The following is a 22,637-nucleotide window of genomic DNA, read 5'->3' on the forward strand; positions in this document are numbered from 1 at the left end:
AACTATGGAAAACCTGTTAGTGATGCTAGAAAAGTCTATCTCTCCACCTTAATAGGAGATAACAAAAACAATTCGAGATTTCTATTCAACACGGTAGCAAAATTAACTAGGAATAAAACCTCGAAGCGAAGATTTCATGAAATCTTTCATTGGTAAAGTAATATTAGATGTGAAATTCAGGCTATTAAATTAAAACCAGACAGTTTTATAACTAACCCTGCAGATGATAATATAGTGATATCAGATCAATGTTTAGAATGTTTTACTCCCCTTAGAGAGACCGAACTAGCTTCATTAATCTCTTCAGCAAATTCATCAACTTGCATACTAGATCCTGTACCTACATGTTTCTTTAAACAGATTTGTCCTGGAGTAATTGAACCGCTTTTAAATATAATCAACTCTTCCCTTAGCACTGGCTATGTTCCTAAATCATTTAAATTAGCAGGTATTAAACCCCTGCTTAAAAAACCTGACCTTGATCCCTCTCAACTGTCCAGTTATAGACCTATATCAAATCTTCCCTTCACCTCCAAGATCTTAGAAAAAGTTGTAGCACAGCAGCTATGCTCATACTTACATAGGAACAACATTTATGAAATGTATCAGTCAGGATTTAGACCTCATCATAGCACAGAGACAGCGTTAGTTAAAGTAGTAAACAACCTACTACTGGCCTCTGATCAGGGTTGTGTCTCGTTGCTTGCATTACTCGACCTTAGTGCAGATTTTGATACTATAGATCATACTATTCTCCTTGATAGATTAGAAAATCTTGTTGGCATTAAGGGAACAGCCCTCTCCTGGCTCAGGTCTTATTTGACCGATCGGTATGAGTTCGTAGATGTAAATGGCGACTTCTCCACGCATACAGAGGTTAAATTTGGTGTTCCCCAAGGTTCTGTTTTAGGCCCACTGCTTTTTACTTTATATATGCTACCTCTAGGTCAAATTATTCGTAAACCTGGAATTAGCTTTCACTGTTATGCTGATGATACACAGTTGTATGTTTCAGCAAAGCCAGATGACAGATAGCAGCTTAATAAAGTTGAGGAATGTGTAAAAGACATTAGACGTTGGATGCTAATTAACTTCCTTTTACTTAATTCTGATAAAACAGAAGTACTTGTACTAGGACCACGTGTAGCTAGAAGTAAGCTTTCTAATCTCACAGTAACTCTGGATGGACTTTCTGTTTCATCATATGCAGCAGTAAAATACCTTGGTGTGATTATTTCTCCAGTCTATCATTTGATGCTCATGTAGATAATATTACTAGGATAGCCTTCTTTCATCTCAGAAATATTAGTAAGATAATAAATATATTGTCACTACATGATGCAGAAATATTAGTTCATGCTTTCGTCACCTTTAGACTAGATTACTGTAACGCCATACTGTCTGGATGTTCCAGTTGGAGCATAAACAAACTCCAGTTAGTCCAGAATGCAGCTGCTAGAGTCCGTTCTAGAATCACCCCGATCCATTTCCACATCACCCCGATCTTATCAACACCGCATTGGCTCTCAGTAAAATCTCGCATTGATTATAAAATAGTACTATTAACTTATAAAGCACTAAACAGTCTCGCGCCACAGTATCTAAGTGAACTTTTGGTTTTCTATGATCCACCATGCCTACTTGGATCAAAAGATGCAGGCTATTTGACAGTACCTCGAATTAAGCCCCACAGTTATGGAATAGCCTTCCAATTAGTGTTCGGGACTCAGACACAGTCTCAGTGTTTAAGTCTAGGCTTAAAACGTATTTGTTTACTCAAGCCTACCATGACTAGACTTTCTATTACGTTAAGCACAGTCCTAACAACCTCTTCTCTCCCTCTCTTCTTCTGTCGAGCCACACACGATTTTATAGAGATACTAGAGATCTTGATCCTTTCTGCTCTCCGGACCTGCCTGATCCGTTTCGGATGTCCTGCCTCTGGATGGCGCTTTCATCTACTCCAACTCCAGACTGCGGGGACTACGGCTGCTTCTAAGGCCAAACATACTTCATATAAAACCATAATGAAATTTTTTACACTATCTGTTGTTACCCAGATGAGAATGGGTTCCCTTATGAGTCTGGTTCCTCTCAAGGTTTCCTCATCTAACATCTTAGGGAGTTTTCCTTGCCACCGTCGCCACCAGCATAAGTTTAAGGGGGCCGGCTTTGCCATCCAAACCATGTAAGGCCACCTCGGTGTTGGTGGGCAAGACCTATGCGGTAGAGGGTCTTGCTTGTGGGTCACTGCATACGGTGGCAGTGTTGCAGGTCTACCAAGCAGACCTGCTGAGTGAGCTCATCATGTGGCGGTGTTCAGCCAGTTCCTTCCCCGTTGTGTCGAGTTCATCCAGTCATCCACAAGTGGAGCCCGGGCCAGCGCGAGTCCGAGTCCGCCTCCCCCTGCAGAGAGCTAGGTGAACCAGGTGGCCACAGACGCAGCCTGCTAATAGGCTTGTTCTGAGAATGATCATAAAGACCAAGCATATAACGAAGGAGCGGTCCTGAGGGGACGCAGAGGTACGTATCGGGGACATGAGGTTGTTAGGGCAATTAGCCCACAGTACTACTGTAGGGCCTCCCCTAGCCAAGGCTGTCCCAAGTTTTCAGTGTTCTCTGGTCAGCGAGCTGTCACCGGACAATGACAATTTGATGCTTTCCCTCCAATAGAATGTGGAATAGTTAACATCACTAAAAGACCATCTGGCAGCGTGGAAACTACTACCAAATGTGTCTCCATGGGTTCTGTCTACCATAGAAAAGGGTTACCAGGTCCAATTCAGAGCTCAACCCCCTGGATCAGAGGTGTGCTCACCACAGAAACCAGCACAGAGCAGAGCCTGACATTAGAGGAGGAAGTACAGGGAAGTAACCTCCGTCTTGGACAAAGAGGCCATAGAACATGTACCTCACTTCCTGAGGGAGAGATTTTTTTACAGCCATTATCTCCTGGTCTGTAAAAAAGATGGGAGTATGCGGTCAATTTTAGATCTGCGTCATCTGAACCATACTCTTCGGACATACAGGTTCAAGATGCTAACGCTCAAACTAATTGTTCCACAGATTCAGTTCGAGGACTGGTCTTTGATGGTAGATCTAAAAGACGCATATTTCCATATAGGAATATTACCCAGTCACAGGAAGTTGCCCACATGAAGAGCTTGGAGCTCAGATTGAAACTCAAGAAAAGTATTTTTTCTCCACTGCAGAGGACAAATTTTTTAGGGGTTATAGGGATTCTACTACGATGAGGGCATTTCTATCCCCGATACACATAAGGTCAATCCTATAAACATTAAGCAAGATAAAGCTGGATCTGGGCATCCCCTCCAGTCTCTATGAGAGACTGTTGGAGCTTATGGCAGCAGCAGCCAACGTCATACCATTAGGCCTATTGCACATGAGACCATTTCAGTGGTGGATGAAAAGTTGAGGGTTTCATCTCAGGATGAAACCTCTGAGAGTAATCAGTGTCATGCCGTGATGCTTACGTGCTCTGGGAACTTGGAGGTGTCCCTGGTTTCTATCCTTGGGTCACACTCTAGGGGCGTCTCCTTATTGCGAGACGGTAATGACAGACACCTCCGTCATGGGCTGGTGCGCGGCCTTAGATGGCTGTCCAGCTCACGGTCTCTGGAGCAGCCCTCATCTGGAGTGGCATTTAAATCGCTGAGGTCACATCTGTACGCTTTTCCTGTGGTCGCTCTAAGTCTCGAAGTTCTAGCGAGAGTTCTAGCCAAGACTGTCTACGTCTGTTGCTAGTAGCATCTTATTGCCCAGCTTGATTATGGTTCTCAGAGTTAATATCCCTGCTGTATGACACTCCTTGCAAGATTCCCATCCGCAGGGATCTACTGTCTCAAGCCAGAGGGTTGATTTATCACCTTTGGCCGGAACTATGGAAACTGTGGGTCTGACCCTTGAGGGGCACCAGCTCATAGATACTGGTCTCACAATTGAGGTTGTAGAGACCATGCTGAAGGCTAGAGCACCATTCACTAGGAAATTGTATGCACTCAAGTGGTGACTTTTTGTCTCATGGTGTGAGGAACATCAGCTAGACCCAGTGAACTGTGCAATAGCTACAGTACTGGAGTTCTTATGAGAATGTTTCTCAGCAGGGTTGGCTTCATCTACAATTAGGGTCTACGTGGCCGCCATTTTGGTCAGCCATACCCCTATTGATGGAGCCTCTGTAGGGTAACATCCTCTGACTTTGCGGTTTATGCATGGTGTCAGGTGGCTGAGGCCCATCTGCAGACCATGCATACATTCCTGGGATCTTTCTGTGGTCCTGGAAGGTCTGTCAGGTGCACCAATTGAACCCTTATAGTCGGTCCCAGTGAAGCTTCTGACTCTAAAGGTAGCTCTTGTGCTGGCCCTGGCATCTCTCAAGCAAGTAGGAGATCTACAAGATCTCTCTATTGCCCCTTCATGCCTTGACTTTCAATTCAATTCAATTCAATTTTATTTGTATAGCGCTTTTTACACTAGACATTGTCTCAAAGCAGCTTTACAGAAATATCAACATGGTATACAGATATTAAAGGTGCGAATTTATCCCAACTGAGCAAGTCACTGAGTGGCGACGGTGGAAGAAACCTTGAGAGGAACCAGACTCAGAAGGGAACCCATCCTCATCTGGGTAACAACAGATAATTTGAAAAAGTTCATTATTGACTTATATGAATTCTGTATGGCCATAGAAGCAGCCGTAGTCCCAGCAGTCTGGAATTGGAGTAGATTAGAGCTCCATCCAGAGGCAGGACATCCGAAACGGATCAAGATCTCTAGTATCTCCATAAAATCGTGTGTGGCTCGTCAGAAGGAGAGAGGAGAGAAAAGATTATTAGGACTGGGAATTAGCATAATAGAGAGACTAGTTAGGGTAGGCGTGAGAAAACAAATTCGTTTTAAGCCTAGACTTAAACACTGAGACTGTGTCTGAGTCCCGAACACTAACTGGAAGACTGTTCCATAACAGTGGGGCTCTATAAGCGAAAGCTCTTCCCCCTGCTGTAGCCTTCAGTATTCTAGGAACCGTCAAATAGCCTGCATCTTTTGATCTAAGTAGGCGTGGTGGATACTTAGACTCTGCCCCTGGTTTATCCAAGGCCTATATCCTAGGCTGGATTATATTCCTAAAGTGCCTACGTCTTCTGCCCAGCCAGTAGCCACTCTGTTCCTCACACCAGAACAAGAGAAATTGTACCTATTGTGTCCAGTAAGGGCTCTCTTTACTTACGTCCACTTTTCCAGCCAGCTGCTGGTCTGCTTTGGCGACAACAGTAGTTGAGATGTTGTGTTGAAGCAGCACATCTCTAATTGGATAGTGGCAACAATCTCTATCGCTTATGAGGCGCTTGGTCTCGCTACGTCTCTGGGCATAAGGGCTCATTCCACTAGGGGTGTCGCCTCCTTAAAAGCTTTGTCCAAGGGGTGCCCTTACAGGATGTGTGTGCTGCAGTGACCCTTGGGCTCGGATCTTTTTGTACAGGCCATATTCTCAGTATGACGGAGTGGGTATTCTCATCACATTGGATGGGGCTTAATTGCCACGTTACCTGATCTGGGCAGGCTTATAATTAAAGGAAACAGGATTGCTTAACGCAGATGTTTTCTTGCTGACACGCCCTCAACTGGGGAACTCGGAGTTCAAAGAAGATCCTGAGTTTCCCACTCATAATCGCTACTTTGTAATGGCGTTCATGTGCGTTCATCTCGTAAATACGATCTTTCCGACATTATTTGAACATACCATTACTATTAGCATAAATGTTTCATTATGTGACAGGAATTTCATTACATGCCTCTAATGTAAATTTAAGCAATAAATTATATTGCTTTATATTATATGCTTAAATATTATTTGATATTGTTACATTATATTGTATAACCTTTGTATTGGTATAACAACAATAAAGTTTAATTTAATTTTATTTAATTATACTACAAACCATCGAACACACATAGACCAAGGAGGACACTTTCTTTCTTTAATGTAGAAAATAATATGATGTGGATATTTGATGGGAAACGCTTAAACTCTGAGCCATCATCTTTGGATGTTACCATAGACTACGGTGATTCACTGAGACAGGAGAATGATAACAACTGGGCTGATATTAATCTGTACTCTGTAGATACTTTGTTTCTGTTTTTGTCACTAGGTGATACAAAACAAAACATTGACAATTTGTGATTTAAATGAAATTCTTCATAAAACATGTCAGCAAAACTTATTCAATAGCAATTTTTTTCAAGCATGGATGCTTTTGTGTTTCATTAAGAATTAGATAATTAATTAATGGTAACATACTCCTAGCAGCAAAATTTGCATCCTTTTTTTTGTTGCTTGCATTATGAGCATTAATATGTCTACAAAAACTATAATTTGTTGCTTAGAGATTGTTTTTTTGTTGTTATGGCATCAGCAGATTTCTTTCCATTTAGGTTATGTCTATGTAATACCCTTAATCTCTGTTCTCTTTGATGAGGGAACATGAGAGAAAATGAGTGTGTGTGTGTGTGTGAGAGAGAGAGAGAGTGAGAGTGTGTGTTTGTGCATGTGCAGCACCCTTGGACCCCAATGTTTCGGCATAACGCTGGATTACAGTTGATGTATGAAAAGGCATTTAGAGCCTCAAATGTGTTTGCACAGAGTCACAGATCAGTGCTACGTCGCACTTCCTTTCTTTCTACTGTGAAGAAGAGATGCTTCAGTTAGCAGGTTGCCATGGTGACCCACCAAATTTCACTGCGTTTTTGATGCACCGTCATTTTCAGACACTCACGCTGCATACTTCCTGTGAGCGTGACCATCTGCAAATGGAGAAGCATGGAGGCCGTAGAAGTTATGATGAAGCTTTGAAGTAGGTGGACATTATGAAGAAACATGGAAGTACATATTTTTTGTACATTCTGGTGAAGTGTGGAAGTATGTGAAAGTTTTGGTGAAATTTGGAAGTATGTATTTATGTGGATGCTATAGTGAAGTATGAAAGAATGTGGATGTTTTGGAGAAGTAGGGATGTATGTGTTTATTTGGAAGTTATAGGAAAGTACCGAAGTGTGTATTTATATGGAAGTTATGCAGAACTATGGAAGTATTTGGACGTTATGGAGAAGTATGGAAGTATGTAATTATGTGGAAGTTATGGAGTGTCCTTATCCAATTAAAAGTAAGGTGGGGGGGACATATTAAAATGTGCTGTAATTCCTAGAACATTCACCTGATTTAGCTGTAAATACTCTTAAATTAAAACTGAAAGTTTGCACCTTGTTTAATTTCTCCAATATACTGTAGTAAACAGCTAAAATAACCTTTTAATGTCCAAATATTTATGGACCTGGCTGTATATGGAATATAGACTATGTTTATGTAACTACTATGGAAGTATTTGTTGGTGTATGGAAAATAGGCATTTGAAGTGTGAACAGTGCCTGTGCATGAAATTATAGAACATTGTGAATAAAAATGACATACATATTACAGACATAGCATCAAGTGTGTGGATGTTATGGAAAGGCATGGAAGTGTTCACTTGGGAGATACTTCACAATTTCCACTATTTCTTTAATACCACTAACCTCCTGCCTTTACTACTGGTCACATGGCACAGCTTAAATGATAAGTTAAAAGCTCTTACTGAACATCCACACACTGAAGACTACTTCAGAGACCATGTATGAATAACCAATTAATCAAGATTATGCTAGTTAATGAACTATTTTGAGTTTACCCCTTTACTGCATGGTGTTGCAATATGGCAACAATTAATTTATCACCAATTTTTAAATAGGCAATAATACAAAACTACTGTTTTCCTATGTAAATAGAAAAAGGGGGCTTTAACTCTGACATAAAAAATGCCATGTCAGATAACCAGGAAGTGCTGTTTGCATTTCCTTTTCTGCAATGGAAGGTCATCCTTGGAGGGGTCTCAAAATTTTATACATTTTTAAATATTTAGGCAAAACCACTTAAAGGAAAATATTTAAACACTATCTGAGATAAGTTAACATTTAATTTTTGTCATTTAAACAAGTTTATATATGTTTAGTATTTTTGTTAAATGGTAAAATGTAATTGTTTCCATATAGCAACAACATGGGATAATGAAACGGTGGTATGTGCATTCATGAATTGAAACAGGTCTACATAGCAAAAAGACACTAGGCTTATCTAATAGTATATTTACATATTTTTTCACATTCAAAGCAATAAAAACAGTTGTAATTTCAGACATTCTGCAGTTGCACCTTATTTTCTACATTTTATGTTTCAAGAGAAAAAAATTTCCAGCTTGGATGGTCCTTTTCCTCTTTGGCCCAGAGAACATGATGGCTGTTTTGTCTAAGAACTATTTGAAAGGTTGACTCAAAACACGATTCTACTGTGCTACTGTCCATCTCAGATGAGACTGAGCCCAAAGAAATCAGCGGCGCTTCTGGTCAGTGTTGATGTATGGCTTCTGATTTGCATAGTAACTTAACTTAACTAAGTACATAGCCTTAACTTGCATCTGTGGATGCAGCAGTGAATGGTGTCGACTAACAAAGGTTTACCAAAGTATTCCCGAGCCCATGTCAGGATATCCATTACAGACTCATGATGGTTTTTACGACATTGACGTCTGAGGGATCGGAGATCACGCGCTTTCAGAAGTGGTTTTCGGCCTTGATCTTTATGCACCGAGATTTGATTGGATTTCTCGAATCTTTTAATTATATTGTACACTGTAGAAGGTGAAATACCCAAAATCCTACCGATTTATCTTTGGGGAATGTTGTTCTCAAAGTGTTGGATTATTCACTGACACATCTGTTGGTAGATCGGCGAGCCTTGACCCATTCTTGAAGGACTAGGCCTTTTTTGGAGGGTCCTTATATACTATGATTAAATGATTGCCTCACCTATTTCACATCACCTTCTTATTTCAACTTGTCTCATCCCTATTAGTGTTAAATTTCCCCTGTCCCAACATATTTGGAACGTGTTGCATGCATCAATTTCAAAATAAACTTTTACCTTTAAAAAAAAAAAGACTCTTGTAGTCTCGAAAATGCAGTAATTGGAATAGTAATCTCATACATTTTGTGTTATATATATTTGTGTTGACTATATGATACTTTCCACCATTGCACACTGTTGCCATATGGCAACAATTTACCACCTACCCCCTAAAAAATTTTTTTTTTCACATTTCTATATTTTTTTTTATTACTTGACCTGATTTAATTTCAATTTCAATTCAATAAAAATCCATAAAAACATGTTTTTATGTAAATCTAATAATTCATGTAGTAGGCAGTTAATTATTTATAACAGTGTGAATATATGGAAGTTATTCAGAAGTATGGTTTGTCACTAATTGGAAATGCCTTGTGTAATATGGCATTATGTATGAAATAAAAATTAAGCAGCAAGACATATTACTTGAGTTACGCTCTGCACTCCTCGTGTGATTGACATTGTGCTCAAAACAACATATGGTGTGTGCGCAAGCAATCAAGCCCTAGAGAGCCACGAGGTTGGTGTCAATGAATCATTGTGCATAAAGTCATTCAACCTGACTGAGGCAAGACTGTGCATACTTGCACACTCACGCTCACTCAAGGCTCTCCGCCAGTGCCATTTGGTCTCTTCAGGGAGCTCATACCTAATCCTGGGGTCTTTGGCCCAATGTACTGCCTTCCTTGCATGTCCTCTAGCTCGTACTGGGGGTCTGGAGTGCAGCGAATCGCCTGCAGAGAGAAACAACATGGTCAAAACATGGAAGAAATGACAGAGAGACACGCCCACACAATATGTCTTGCTAAAAACAACAGCTGACACCAGTATGAATTCTAATCTGATCCAAGATGATATATTCTGATTAGTTCTGGTCTGGTGCTGGTTTATATGGTCTACCAGCATGGCCATGGTCATGGAGCTTGCACAGCCGGATCTGAGGTCTACAACAGGAAAATAATCATGAAGGGATTATGTGATTTGCCCTGACGTGAAAGTGAGCTACTCTTACCTCCCTGAAATGAATTCTTTTCCTACATTCCCCTCATACTACAGCAGTCTGGCAGCTGTTACATTTTTAATGAACAACAAGTCAGACAACCCTAATTTAAAAAAAAAATTGGGACAGTATAGAAAATGCCAAAAAACAAACACAGTTCACCCTGTAGTATATTGAAAACACATTATTAACATATTATTTGATGTTTTACTTTGTGAATTTAATTTATTTTTGAAAATATACACTCATTTCAAATCTGATGACTGCAATACACTCCAAAAAAGTTGGGACAGTTGACTGTTTACCACTGTGTAACATCATCATTTCTTTTAATAACACTTATTAAGCATTTGGACGCTGAGTGAAGACACCAGTTGGTTAAGTTTAGCAAGCGGAATTTTCCCCATTCATCCATTATACATTTCTTCAGCTGTGCAACTGTACGAGTCCTTCGTTACTTCCTTATTTTGCACTTCATAATGTGCCACACATTCTCAATCGGAGACAGGTCAGGACTGCAGCAGGCCATGCTCGCACCCGCACTCTCTATTTACGCAACCATGCACTTGTAATCGGGGCAGAATGTGGTTTGGCGTTGTCCTGCTCTGGATGGCAACATATGTTGCTCCAAAATGTGTACATATCTTTCTGCATTAATGCTGCTATCACAGATGTGCAAGTTACCCATGCCATGAGCACTGACACACCCCCATACCATGACAGACGCTGGCTTTTGGACCTGATGCTGATAACAGCTTGGATGGTCCTATTTCAACTATTTGAAATGTCGACTCAAAACATAATTCCACTGTTCTACTGTCAATCTCAGATGAGACAGAGCCCAGAGAAGTGGGCGGAGCTTCTGGACAGTGATGATGTATGGCTTCTGCTTTGCATAGTAAAGCCTTAATTTGTATCTGTGGATGCAGCGGCGAATGGTTGTATGGCAAAGGTTTACCAAAGTATTCCTGAGCCCATATTATGATATCCAATACAGACTCATGACAGTTTTTAAGACTGGTATGTCTAAGGGATTCAGAAGTGGTTTTCGGCCTTGCCCTTTATGCACCGAGATTTGATCGGATTCCTTGAACCTTTTAATTATATTGTGCACTGTAGAAGGTGAAATGTCCAAAATCCTACTGATTTGTCTTTGCGGAATGTTGTTCTCAAAGTGTTGGATTATTCGCTGACGCATCTGTTGGCAGATTGGCGAGCCCCGACCCATTCTTGCTCTTGAAGGACTAGGCCTTTTTTGGAGGGTCCTTATATACTATGATTAGACGATTGCCTCACCTGTTTCACATCACCTACATATTTCAACTTGTCTCATCGATATTAGTCCTAAATTGCCCCTGTCCTAAATTTTTTGGAACGTGTTGCATGCATCAATTTCAAAATAAACATTTATCTTAAAAAAAAAAAAAACTATGCAGTTGATCAGGTAAAACATCAAATACCTTGTCTTTCTAAGTTTTTTGTTTAAATACAAGTCAAAGTACATTTACTTTACTCTGTAGGCAGCTGTGGCTCAGGTGGGAGGGTTGTCCACTAATCATAGGGTTGGCAGTTCAAAGTGCAGGACTGATCAACAGTTACCCGCAACGTTTAGTTGCAGTTATTGCTGCACAAGGGAATCACACCATATACTGAAAGCAAAGATACTTTTGCCACTCACAGACATGTATTATTTGATAATTTTCCTCAATAAATAAATTACCAAGTATAATATGTTTGTCTTGTTTGTTTAATAGGGTTCTCTTTATCTACTTTTGGGACTTCTGATGATGTTTTACGTCATATCGATGTAGACATATAGAAAATTCTAAAGGGTTCACAAAAATTCAAGCACCACTGTATAAACAGTCATGCACTGAAATCTCACCCTGCTAAAACTAATTTCAGGGAGGTACACTTTAGAGTAGTCTAGGGTGAAGTGTGTTTTGTATTTGTATTTTCTGGGGTTTTTTGGACACTACAGAATTACTGAACTACAGTGGTACATTGAACTGAGAGAAATCAAATGTAAAGTAGACCAAAGATAAAACTGATACTGTAGGTCTAGTTAGCCAAAAGAGAGGCCAATCAGGATATGCTCTCTGTCACTCTCTGGTCTCTCCAGAGCCCGTCGACAATTAGAAATTATCTGGTCTCTCGCGTGCTTGATTTCCAGGATATTGTATAATTTGCAGGTGTCATGGAGCTACTACCATTATGCTGGAGACTACCAGGAGAAGTGGGATGTCTGCATTCATATCCCACCTCTCTTTTTTCTTTGTCTCTTGACAAAGAAAAAAATCTTTAATTTTACTGAAAAAACTTTCATTTTATTGAAAGTCATCTATCTTGAAGACTTTCCAATCATGAAAATCTTACTGATACAGCTATACCTCTGACTGTTGGAAAGCACTGACTGGACTGGAGACATATTCCAGGGCACGAGGCGGGGGACACCCTGGACAGTGTGCCAGCCCACTGCAGGGCACATTCACACACTATGGACAATTTGGAAATGCCAATCAGGAAACCAGAGTACACGAAGGAAAACCCCGAAGCATTTGGATCCCATTGAAACATTGTGCAGGGATTTGAAACGGGCAGTACTTGCAAGAAAACACAAACATCTTGCAACTGAAAGAATGTTGCATGGAAGAATGGTCAAAAATTCCAGCAAGCCTGGTGAACAATTATACAAAATGCCTACAAGAAGTTATTTCTACTAAAAGGGGCAATACTAGAGTCCGAGGCCAATGGTGTACTTACTTTTTCCACAGAAGAATATCACATCTATTGATATTTCTGTTGAATATATGATTAAAAAGGCAAATTTTCCTTTGGTGTATGGGTTTGTTCAAGTGTATCAACTTCATTAATAAGTACTCTTTCAAAGAGGATCAAAAAAGCCAACAATTTCCATGGGGTGCACTTATTTTTTTCACATGACTGTATCAAAACTAGTTCAATAATATAAACTTGTAAATTACCTGGCACTTATGTAAGAATTTATGTTATAGATAATTTATCAACACCTCCTGACCAACTGAATTGAGAATTCAATAGTGTTGTGGTAAAAATAATAATAATATAACTGATTTTGACTATGGTGGTTTTTGATTGTACCCCAAAAACAGGTCCCGATGCCCCAGGCCAACATTATATTTATTTTAACTTAATCTTAAGTAGCAATCTTAACAATAAAGATGGAAATGAAGTCCCAAAAGCTCTTCCCAAACCCAGAGAATGTCCTGATGGCAGGTGTGTGTGCACATGTGGGAATGTGAAATAAGAGATAGAGGGAACAAGACTGCCACTAGCATTTCTTTTTTGTTAAAAGTTTACAAAGTACTTTTTATCTACTGATGCACAGAAATGAAACTTCTTGACCAAATGCTAATGTTTTTTTATTTTTTATTTCTATGACAACACATCTAAATAGACAATATCACTATAATAAGTCAAAGCCACTGAGATACTTCCTTACGGGACCCTCAGTAGGAACTCATGAAGGGGGACGCAAACTCGGATAATGAAACGGGGACCAGATTGGGAAAAACACAGGAACCCCAGATTGGGCAAAGACATAAAGGATCCAGATTGGGTAATTACACAGGGGATCCAGATTGGGTATAGACACAGGGATCCAGATTGGGTAAAGTCTCAATAGACCCAGACTGTATAATGACACAGGTGATGTAAACTGGGCAACAATACAGAGAATACAGATTGGGATATTTCACAGGAAACAGATTGGATAGCAAGACAGGGGATCCAGATTAGGTACTGTAATGACACAGGGTATGCAAACTGAGTAGCAATACAAGGCACCCAGACTGGGTAATGCCACAAAGGACCCAGATTGGGCAAAGACATAGGAAACACATATTGGGCAATGTCACAGGGGTCCAGGAATGAGCGATGATACAAGGGACACAGGTTGGGTAATGACACAGGGAACCCAGATTGGATAATGACTGTGTAAATTCAAGATGGATATAAATCAGCTAACAAAACATGGAATACAGGGTACAGACAGAGGGATATAGTTTAAACAGTACAGAACTGGTTTAGAATGGTTAATGACACATGAAACAGACTGGTTTACATCACAGAGGATACAGATCAGGTAATAGGTAACAACACAGCGGATGCAGATTGAGTAATAACATGAGCCATGCTTATTGGGTAATAGATCAGCTACCAACACCCACACAATGCTCTGAACTCCATCTCTGTAATATGAATATGAATTTTTTAAAAATACTGTCAAAGGTTAACTCAGAGGATTAATGCAACAACCTTGGATTAACCCTGTGCATGTTGCATTTGTCTTTTCCCTGGAAGACGAATGCGTCACGCTTTATTTTCACCCTTGAAGAGATTTGCTGGCGGATCTGTTTCTCAGGTTCTCCATGGTAACGGGAGACATGTTTATACAGGCTGACTGTGAAATCTGATTTACCGAGATCCGCAATGCCACGGCACACATTTCTCTCCTGTCCTTTCTTTATGTCTTTCCTTTCATTATATTTCTTTCCTCTCGTACCATTCATCTCTCTTATTCCCTTTCATTTAGTGTCCTCCCTATGTTTCTTTCCATTCCATCTTTCTCATCCACATCTCTACTCCTTTACACCCTTCTCATTTTTCTTTACTCTTTACTGTTTCTAATTTTTTATTATATATTTTTTCTTTCCATCTCTTTCTTCCTTCTTTTGACGTCTCCTTTTTGTTCTCCCTCTCCCCGTCTCCTCCTCTTCTCTCTCCACTGTCTCCCTCTCCTTTGTTTTATTCTTTTCTTTTCTTCTCATCATCACAGCTTCTCTGTTTTAATTTCGCAAGTCTTCTTTTCCCCTCAGCTCTAAAGAGTGTTCCTCAGTTTGTTCCTCTAGGGGAACCTGAAAAGGTTCTATGTAGAACCAAGGCTTTCCCTTTTTTACAAATCATTCCACATAGAAACCCTACACAAAGCTTTGAGCCTTGGGTGAACCTTTGTATCCTTCCTTTCTGTCCTTTTCCCCAACTTTTTTTTGCTGCCCTCTCTCTTGTCCTGTCTCTCTTACTTTCGTTCCTCTCTTCCCCTCTTTAACTCCTGTCTCTGCTGATCCTGTCCTTTGTATTTCCCATTCTCCTCTCTGCCTCATGTCCCATGAACTCTCTCTCTCTCTCTCTATCTGTCTCTCTCTCTCTCTCTCTCTCAGTCAGTGTTGATCTGGTTGAGGAGTAGTTTACTTGCTTGCTCTGTCGATCTTGTCTCTAACGGCTCCATTAGACACAGTTGTTTATGCGAATGGAAAGTGAAATTTTAATCAAGCCGACTTCAGTAACACCTGCTGCTTTCTGCCCCCCCCCCACCCCCATACACACATTCATACACGGTCTCCGGCTCACAAACACTTGTTAAGTCTCTTGCATTCTCACATTCATTCACTGTTCATTTCCATCATTCTCTCTATATCTCACACAAACACACATTCATTTTTCTCTTACTCTCTGTTCATCTCTCTCACTCTTTCTTGCAATTGCAATCAGTCCTCTCTCTCTCTCTCTCTCACATTATCACTCTCTCGATACACAAACATTCTTGAATGCAAGCATCTGCTCTCCTTTTCTCTCCTGTCCTTTCACTTTCTATCTTTCTATCACTTTCTAAACATATACAATCTCTTGGTCAGAATTTACAATTCAGAGCATTTATACAGTGCGATCCGACATTTTCCATTACAAATTATATTGTCAGCAACAACCTGAGTTGAAAAGTAGACTCTTAGAAATAGTTACATAAATTTCATAATTACTTAGCACTTGTCCCCTTTTGTTTCCATGACAGCATGTGCTATCTGATAATCCATGTTATATAAAATCCATCAGAATGTCGTCTGAACATGTGCTTCAATGGAAGGGATAAATACTTTCTGCATTGATGTGCTTAATTTTAAATAATGACTTAGAAATAATGTAGAGTCTTAAATATTGAATATTCAAGACATTTATGTGTGTTATAATTTCAAAATTCTAAATCTTTCTCTTGACTTTATTTTCACCTTTCTTTCTTTTCTTTCAGCTCATGAAAAGCTGAGAATAATGATCCTGATTAAGAGACGGATAAACTGATTGAGATGGACATCACATGCATTTATAGTGTAGATGACACAGAGGCTCATTATTGCACTGGTACACCCTGAACTAAAAGGGAATCAGACAGAAAGCAATATGAAACTTTTTTTTTCCCTTCAGGCTTTCAGTGAAATTGCACTCGCATATTAATCCAACAAATGGAAAGAATTAGGACCTTCGTGATGATGATTATACATTGCATAACTTTAATGGAATTTCAGATCATCATACTTCTCCACTAGCAGTGAAGAAAAAAGTGCATGACATTAGCGATACTTAAGAGCTTTCAACCATCCACCTGGTTGCAACTCTGAGTAATTAGGTTTCATTTGAACTCTTATGGGAAAAGAAATGAGATGCTATAACTCTATATTGCAGTGTGTGGTGAAAATCCTGTCAGTATATGGCTAACACTGCTAACTGTTAAATGCACAAATTCTGGTCCTGCCTGCTCTGATGGACATCCATTTTAAGTCATCATTGGTCATCCCTAATTTGGTACATACAGAATATAGCATACACTGTACATCCTTGTTTGGCCACGTTAAATTTGACACCTTGTGTACCACTACAGACGTTGTTTTCTATAATGACTAAAATAAAAAAAGTCTACTAAAAGTGATTACTCTGGTGGAAATCAAACCCATGAACATTTGGCAAAGATGCCTTCTAAACATCTTTGAGCTCACTTGGCTAGATTCTGTTCAAAACAGTCAAAGTCATGTCTACTTTGTGTCCTTATCCATTTTACCAAACATGTTTGAGATGAACACACCAAATCTATTCTATGACTTCTTGTTAGCCATTAATGTATTTTGGAATGTTCATATGGTGTATCTGTTACCCATAATGCACTGTGGGAGGGTTGAGGAAGGTTTATTGCTGATATAACGAAAGCGATGACAGGAAGAAACTTGTTTCATGGATGTTCCACAACATTAAATATAACTAGATATAAATAGATAATAAGTATATAAAGTCGTATCTTAATTAACCAATATTGTAATAAAATATTTGCGATGTGGAAAATAATCTAACTGAATAATCGAGGATGGTAACAGTAACTCCGCTTGTCATTGGGCTGCATCACAGCACCTTGTCACTGATTATTTCCTTATAACAGCATGCCCCCACATATTAACTGCTGTAACTTGTTAGAATAAAATTCTAATAAGAGCTCTGTCATCAAACTCTAGTTTATATATAATCAATATCTAAATTACAGCTGGATGTAGAGTTAACACAATCTCAAAGTAACATTTTACACCCTTACCCCCTGAAAATAATTTGTGTGCAGTTCCCATTAACTATTTATTAGCTAAAGTTCTTTTATCAGTGCCATCTCGTCAGTGCTAACGTTAATATTTAAAGGAGCCTCATATGCCTTTATGGTACACCCAATTTATCATTTGTCTTCATCACATAAACATTTGTTTTACCTACAAGTTTCCAATACTATTTTTTTGTGTTGTGTTTGCAATTGTTTGATATCCATGAGAGCAGGGTATTTTTGTGAAGTTTTTGAACAAAAGATCAAAAGGTTAAACAATAAAGGCAATTTTTCACAGCTTTCTTTGCTCATATTTACCAAGGGTGCCAATATTAGTGGAGGGTACTGTATTTTTATGCAAAGTTTGGGATATCGCATTAAAAATAAAAAACGCTGGATGGAAACAACCAGATGCGGAAGAAATCTCCAAAATGTGCATAAAAATGTATGTGCTCAGTTGAGGAAGATATTTTTTTTTAATTCGATAAGAAGACATGCGTATATATTACGATGGAAATACATTTACTGAGTAAACTCCTCGATGCACACCAAATAAGTCATGACTTTGCCTCAGCAAATCATGTGATTGGATGATTGGCTCAAAAAAAGTAAAAATGGCGGCAAGCGAGATGCGCCGGTTTCACTGGACGTGACGATTTTGTGGGATTTGGGGTATTTGTGGGATCACGTGGGATGGAAACTGTGTGTTGTGTTTTGTGTGATATTCCAATTTTTCGCATAATTTAAGTTCACAACTTAGATGCAAACATAGCTAATGACATGAAATGCAGGAACAATGGTTCTAAAACTATTCATATTCTTAAAAACTTGGTTTCTTGTTCTTTTTTGTACATTTTTAAATCAGCCTCTGACATTAAAAGAAACAAGCAATATTTATTAAATGTCTGTAAAAACATCAAGCGGTTGTGGGACAAATTATTTTTCCAGCACTTGGCAGTTTCAAAGAAAATGTAAAAAATGTATATTTATTAGTTAGGACTGTTAAAGTTATATAGCAATGACTGTTATGAAGGGCTTCTTCAAAGAAATTAAACTTCTTTGTAGGTCATCAGCAATAACTTAAAGGACAGGTTGGTCACCATATTCTGAGACTGACTCAAGCACATGGACAAACCTACTGTACAGTTTCAGTAAAAGCACAATAGTACCGTTTATACCCACACCAAACTGGCACTTTATCAAAGTAATAGAAGCAGTCCAGTACAAATTGTAATCCTGAAGACATTTTCCACTTAAACACCGTTCAAAAATTCATGAAGACGACTTGGAGGTTTCACAGGAGCGGGTGTGTAAGCTGTGTAAGATAGAGACTGCGAAAAACATTCTGCACATATGAAAGGTTTATGTTATAATAAGGCTTTGGTTTGAAAACCAAATGCACAATTTAATCAACATGCAAAACAACAACAAAAAAGCAATTATAACCCATTAAGCAGGACCATAATAATTATTTCTGCCATAATAATCAGTACTGATGCTCCAGTGTGTGGGTGAGTGGTGAGTGTGTATAAATACTCAATCTTACAGCCTTCACAATAAACTTCACTCAATTAACAGTATCATGTTGTCAAATAGTTCAGTTTTTTTATTTACTGTGAAGTTTGGAGTTTCTGTGTTTCTGTTTCTTCTATATTTCAGAAACATCGGTTTGTCGTGCCAGTCAGTATTATAAGGCTTTTCTACAGCTGCATGTTGAACATGAGTGGATTTCAGCATACACACACACAAATACTGTTGTAATGAGTGCACTGCTCTCAATATTTACAAAGCTGGTGTGAAGAGTGTGTATTGAGTGAAAGTTGGGAGAGAATCATGACTAAATTAATTAGTGAAGTCCAATACCACATTCAGAACTCTTTTTGTTTCTAATGTTTATTATTTAGAAACATTATTAAAAAAAACATTTTCTTTGGCACAGTCAGATCCATTGTAGAAGGCGTGGCCTGTGTGTCTGTCAGTATCAGTGAAGGAAGCGTGGCCTGTGTGTCTGTCAGTATCAGTGAAGGAGGCGTGGCCTGTGTGTCTGTCAGTATCAGTGAATGAAGCGTGGCCTGTGTGTCTGTCAGTATCAGTGAAGGGGTTGTGGCCTGTGTGTCTGTCAGTATCAGTGAAGGGGTTGTGGCCTGTGTGTGTGTCAGTATCAGTGAAGGGGTTGTGGCCTGTGTGTGTGTGTCAGTATCAGTGAAGGAGGCGTTTGTTTAATTAATCACTGTTTCTTACCATTATTATTCCCCATCCTCTCAAAAAAATTTTAGTATTTTTGCAGTCTTCTATGTCTACGCCTCACTTTTTCCACTAGCAGATCTACAGACAACACAAGAAGGTCTAACAAACACTGATTTTGTCACCTTATTGTGATATCTAATTTACAAAGTGAATATGACAATGATAATGATAATTAGTGTTTATTGATCACATATACATTACAGTGCAGTGAAACTATTTTCTTCACATATCCCAGCATGTCAGGATGTTTGGGTCAGAGCGCAGGGTCGGGGTCAGATACAGCGCCCCTGGAGCAGAGAGGATTAAGGGCCTTGCTCAAGGGCCCAACAGTTCCAAATATAATATAATTTGTAATAATAAAACTATTATATTAAATTAAATAAAGGCTGATAATATGAAACTAAATATAAACAGAACATGATAAAGAAGTCAGACTTTTGGACTTGATTGTAAACTGTAGTGAAGCAGGGAAAGGACACTGTGAGTTGATTAGAACGCTGCCCCTGATGCTGCGCAATCATTAGTCGTGTCCTGATAACAACACAAAGGTCACTATCATCAGATCTAATGGTCATGGGTATAGTGCAGAGTGTGTGTGTGTGTGTGTGTGTGTGTGTGTGTGTGTGTGTGTATGTGTGTGTGCGCACAAATTGTCTGCACTTATATAGTGCCTTTTAACCTTAGTGGTTCTACAAAGTGCTTTAAACTGTTTTTCATTCACTCGTTCACACACACACACTCACACACACACACACACACCATGCAAGACGTTAGCCTGCCATTGGGAGCAACTTGGGGTTCAGTGTCTTGACACTTCGGCATGTGGAGGGGCCTGGGATCGAACCGCCAACCCTGTGATTAACGGACAACCTGAGCCACAGCTGCCGTGTGTGTGTGTGTGTGTGTGTGTGTGAGAGAGAGAGGGAGAGAGAGAGAGAAAGAGAGAGAGAGAGAGAAAGAAAGAAAGAAAGAAAGAAAGAAAGAAAGAAAGAAAGAAAGAAAGAAAGAAAGAGAGAGAGAAAGAGAGTGAGTAAGTTAGAGAGAGAGTGTGAGTAAGTGAGTGAGTGTATGTGTGTATTTTATGTGTGGGTGGGTGGGTGGAAGAGCATACATGCGTGCTTTCTGTGTGCTTGTGTGTGAGAGAGGTTGTGAATGTGTGAATGTGTGTGTGTAAGTGAGACAGTTTGTGTGTATGTATGTATGTATGCTTGTTATGACCTTGTGGGGATAGTTGACTGGTCCTCATGAGCTTTTATAAAATACAATAAAAAAAGAGCCAAAAGGTTTCATTTTGGTTCCCTAGATTAAGGTTAGAGTTAGAATTCCATGTAGGATAGCATTAATAAGCTGCATTAATAATGATAGCAACAGAAGATCAAACAATAAACAAAGCATGCACTTTTTTTTTAACAAGTTAAAAATATTTCCCCAATTTGTTCATCTGAAAGGTAACACATACTTCCTCCAAGATACGCAAGGCCAGCCAGCTACATCTTTTTTGATCTGCTGCTCAAACACACTTTGACGAAAGCGTATTTACCCTCTTCTGCATACGTGAGCTCATAGACTCTCATGAACGGCTAGTTTCGTTGTGATTGACAGGACATACAGGGTATCTCATGTTTATTTTCAGCATTGAATTTATTTGGGATGTCACACTCTACAGTAGTGGTTAATGGCTCGTATGAAAGTAGACACTCTGAGCTTTGCAGTTTTTCATAAGTATTTCTTTTTCTTGCCTAGCCTACTAGATTTAAATATTATAATTTCATTGTGGCAGTTGTATACAGTGCTTTACAATCAAAAAAGCTTTAGTTGTGTAGTTATATCTGTACCAGTGTTATTGTGTAGAGGTGTGAATTGTTTGCCCAGCAGGGGGCTCACACCCCTCCTCTTTCCTATCACCCTGCTCACAGCAGCTAAACACGATACTCTGCACACAGAAACCCAACAGTGTCCTGACTAATCTTATAACAGATTTACTGAGATAAAATAATTAGTTTGTTTATACTGGTTGAAAATCTCTGATAAATCGATTTTCATTCCACCGACGGAGTGCTACACCAGTGTACTGCCAGAAAAGGTTCATCCCGCTTGTGCCCTGATCAATCTCACCCATTCCTGCAGACACTCTTGGCCAATCGCACCCTGTCCCACAGAATGTTTGACCACTCCTGCCCACAGTCATTATTTTTCTTGTACCTGCCCATGATATTTTCCAAAAATATTAACAACTTTACAAAGAAAGATTACCGCACCAGACTCTAGAAAAATGTGGTAAGGTCTAGCACACATCACAGACTATAAAGGCCGGACATATGCAAACAGCTCTGTATCTCTACCTGATGAGCTCAACCTTTTTTATGCACGCTTTGAAGCCCTGAACACAGAGCCCTGAACAACACTGTAAGTGGCACCTGATGAGGTGGAACAGGTACTCACATTGTCCCCTACACAAGTGTACAAGTCACTGAGCAGAGTGAACACACACAAGGCGGCATGTCCAGATAACTTCCCAGGACACATCCTCAGGCTATGTGTTTCAGAACTGACCAGCATAGCTACAGACATCTGCAATCTTTCCCTCACCCTGGCTACAGTTCCTTTATGCTTCAAGACCACCACTATCATACTTGATCCAAAGAAAGCCACAGTCTCTTGTCTTAATGACTATAGACCAGTGGCTCTTATACCAGTTCTCATGAAGTGTTTTGAGATTCTTGTCAAGGAACACATCCTGAGACCCATACCCACAACCCTGGATCCCACTACAATTTGCATACAGGACTAATAGTTCCACAGAGGATGCTAGGACATTTGCCATTCACAAAAGTCCTAACTCACCTGGAAGAAAAGAACAGTTATGCCAGATTACTATTTATTGATTATAGTTCAGCATTTAATATCATCATCCCTTCAAAACTCATAAACAAGTTGCATAACTTGGGGCTGCCTCCTGCACTGTGTTACTGGATACTGAGCTTCCTCAC

Source organism: Ictalurus furcatus, chromosome 6 (assembly GCF_023375685.1).
Source record: "Ictalurus furcatus strain D&B chromosome 6, Billie_1.0, whole genome shotgun sequence".
Lineage (NCBI taxonomy): Eukaryota > Metazoa > Chordata > Actinopteri > Siluriformes > Ictaluridae > Ictalurus > Ictalurus furcatus.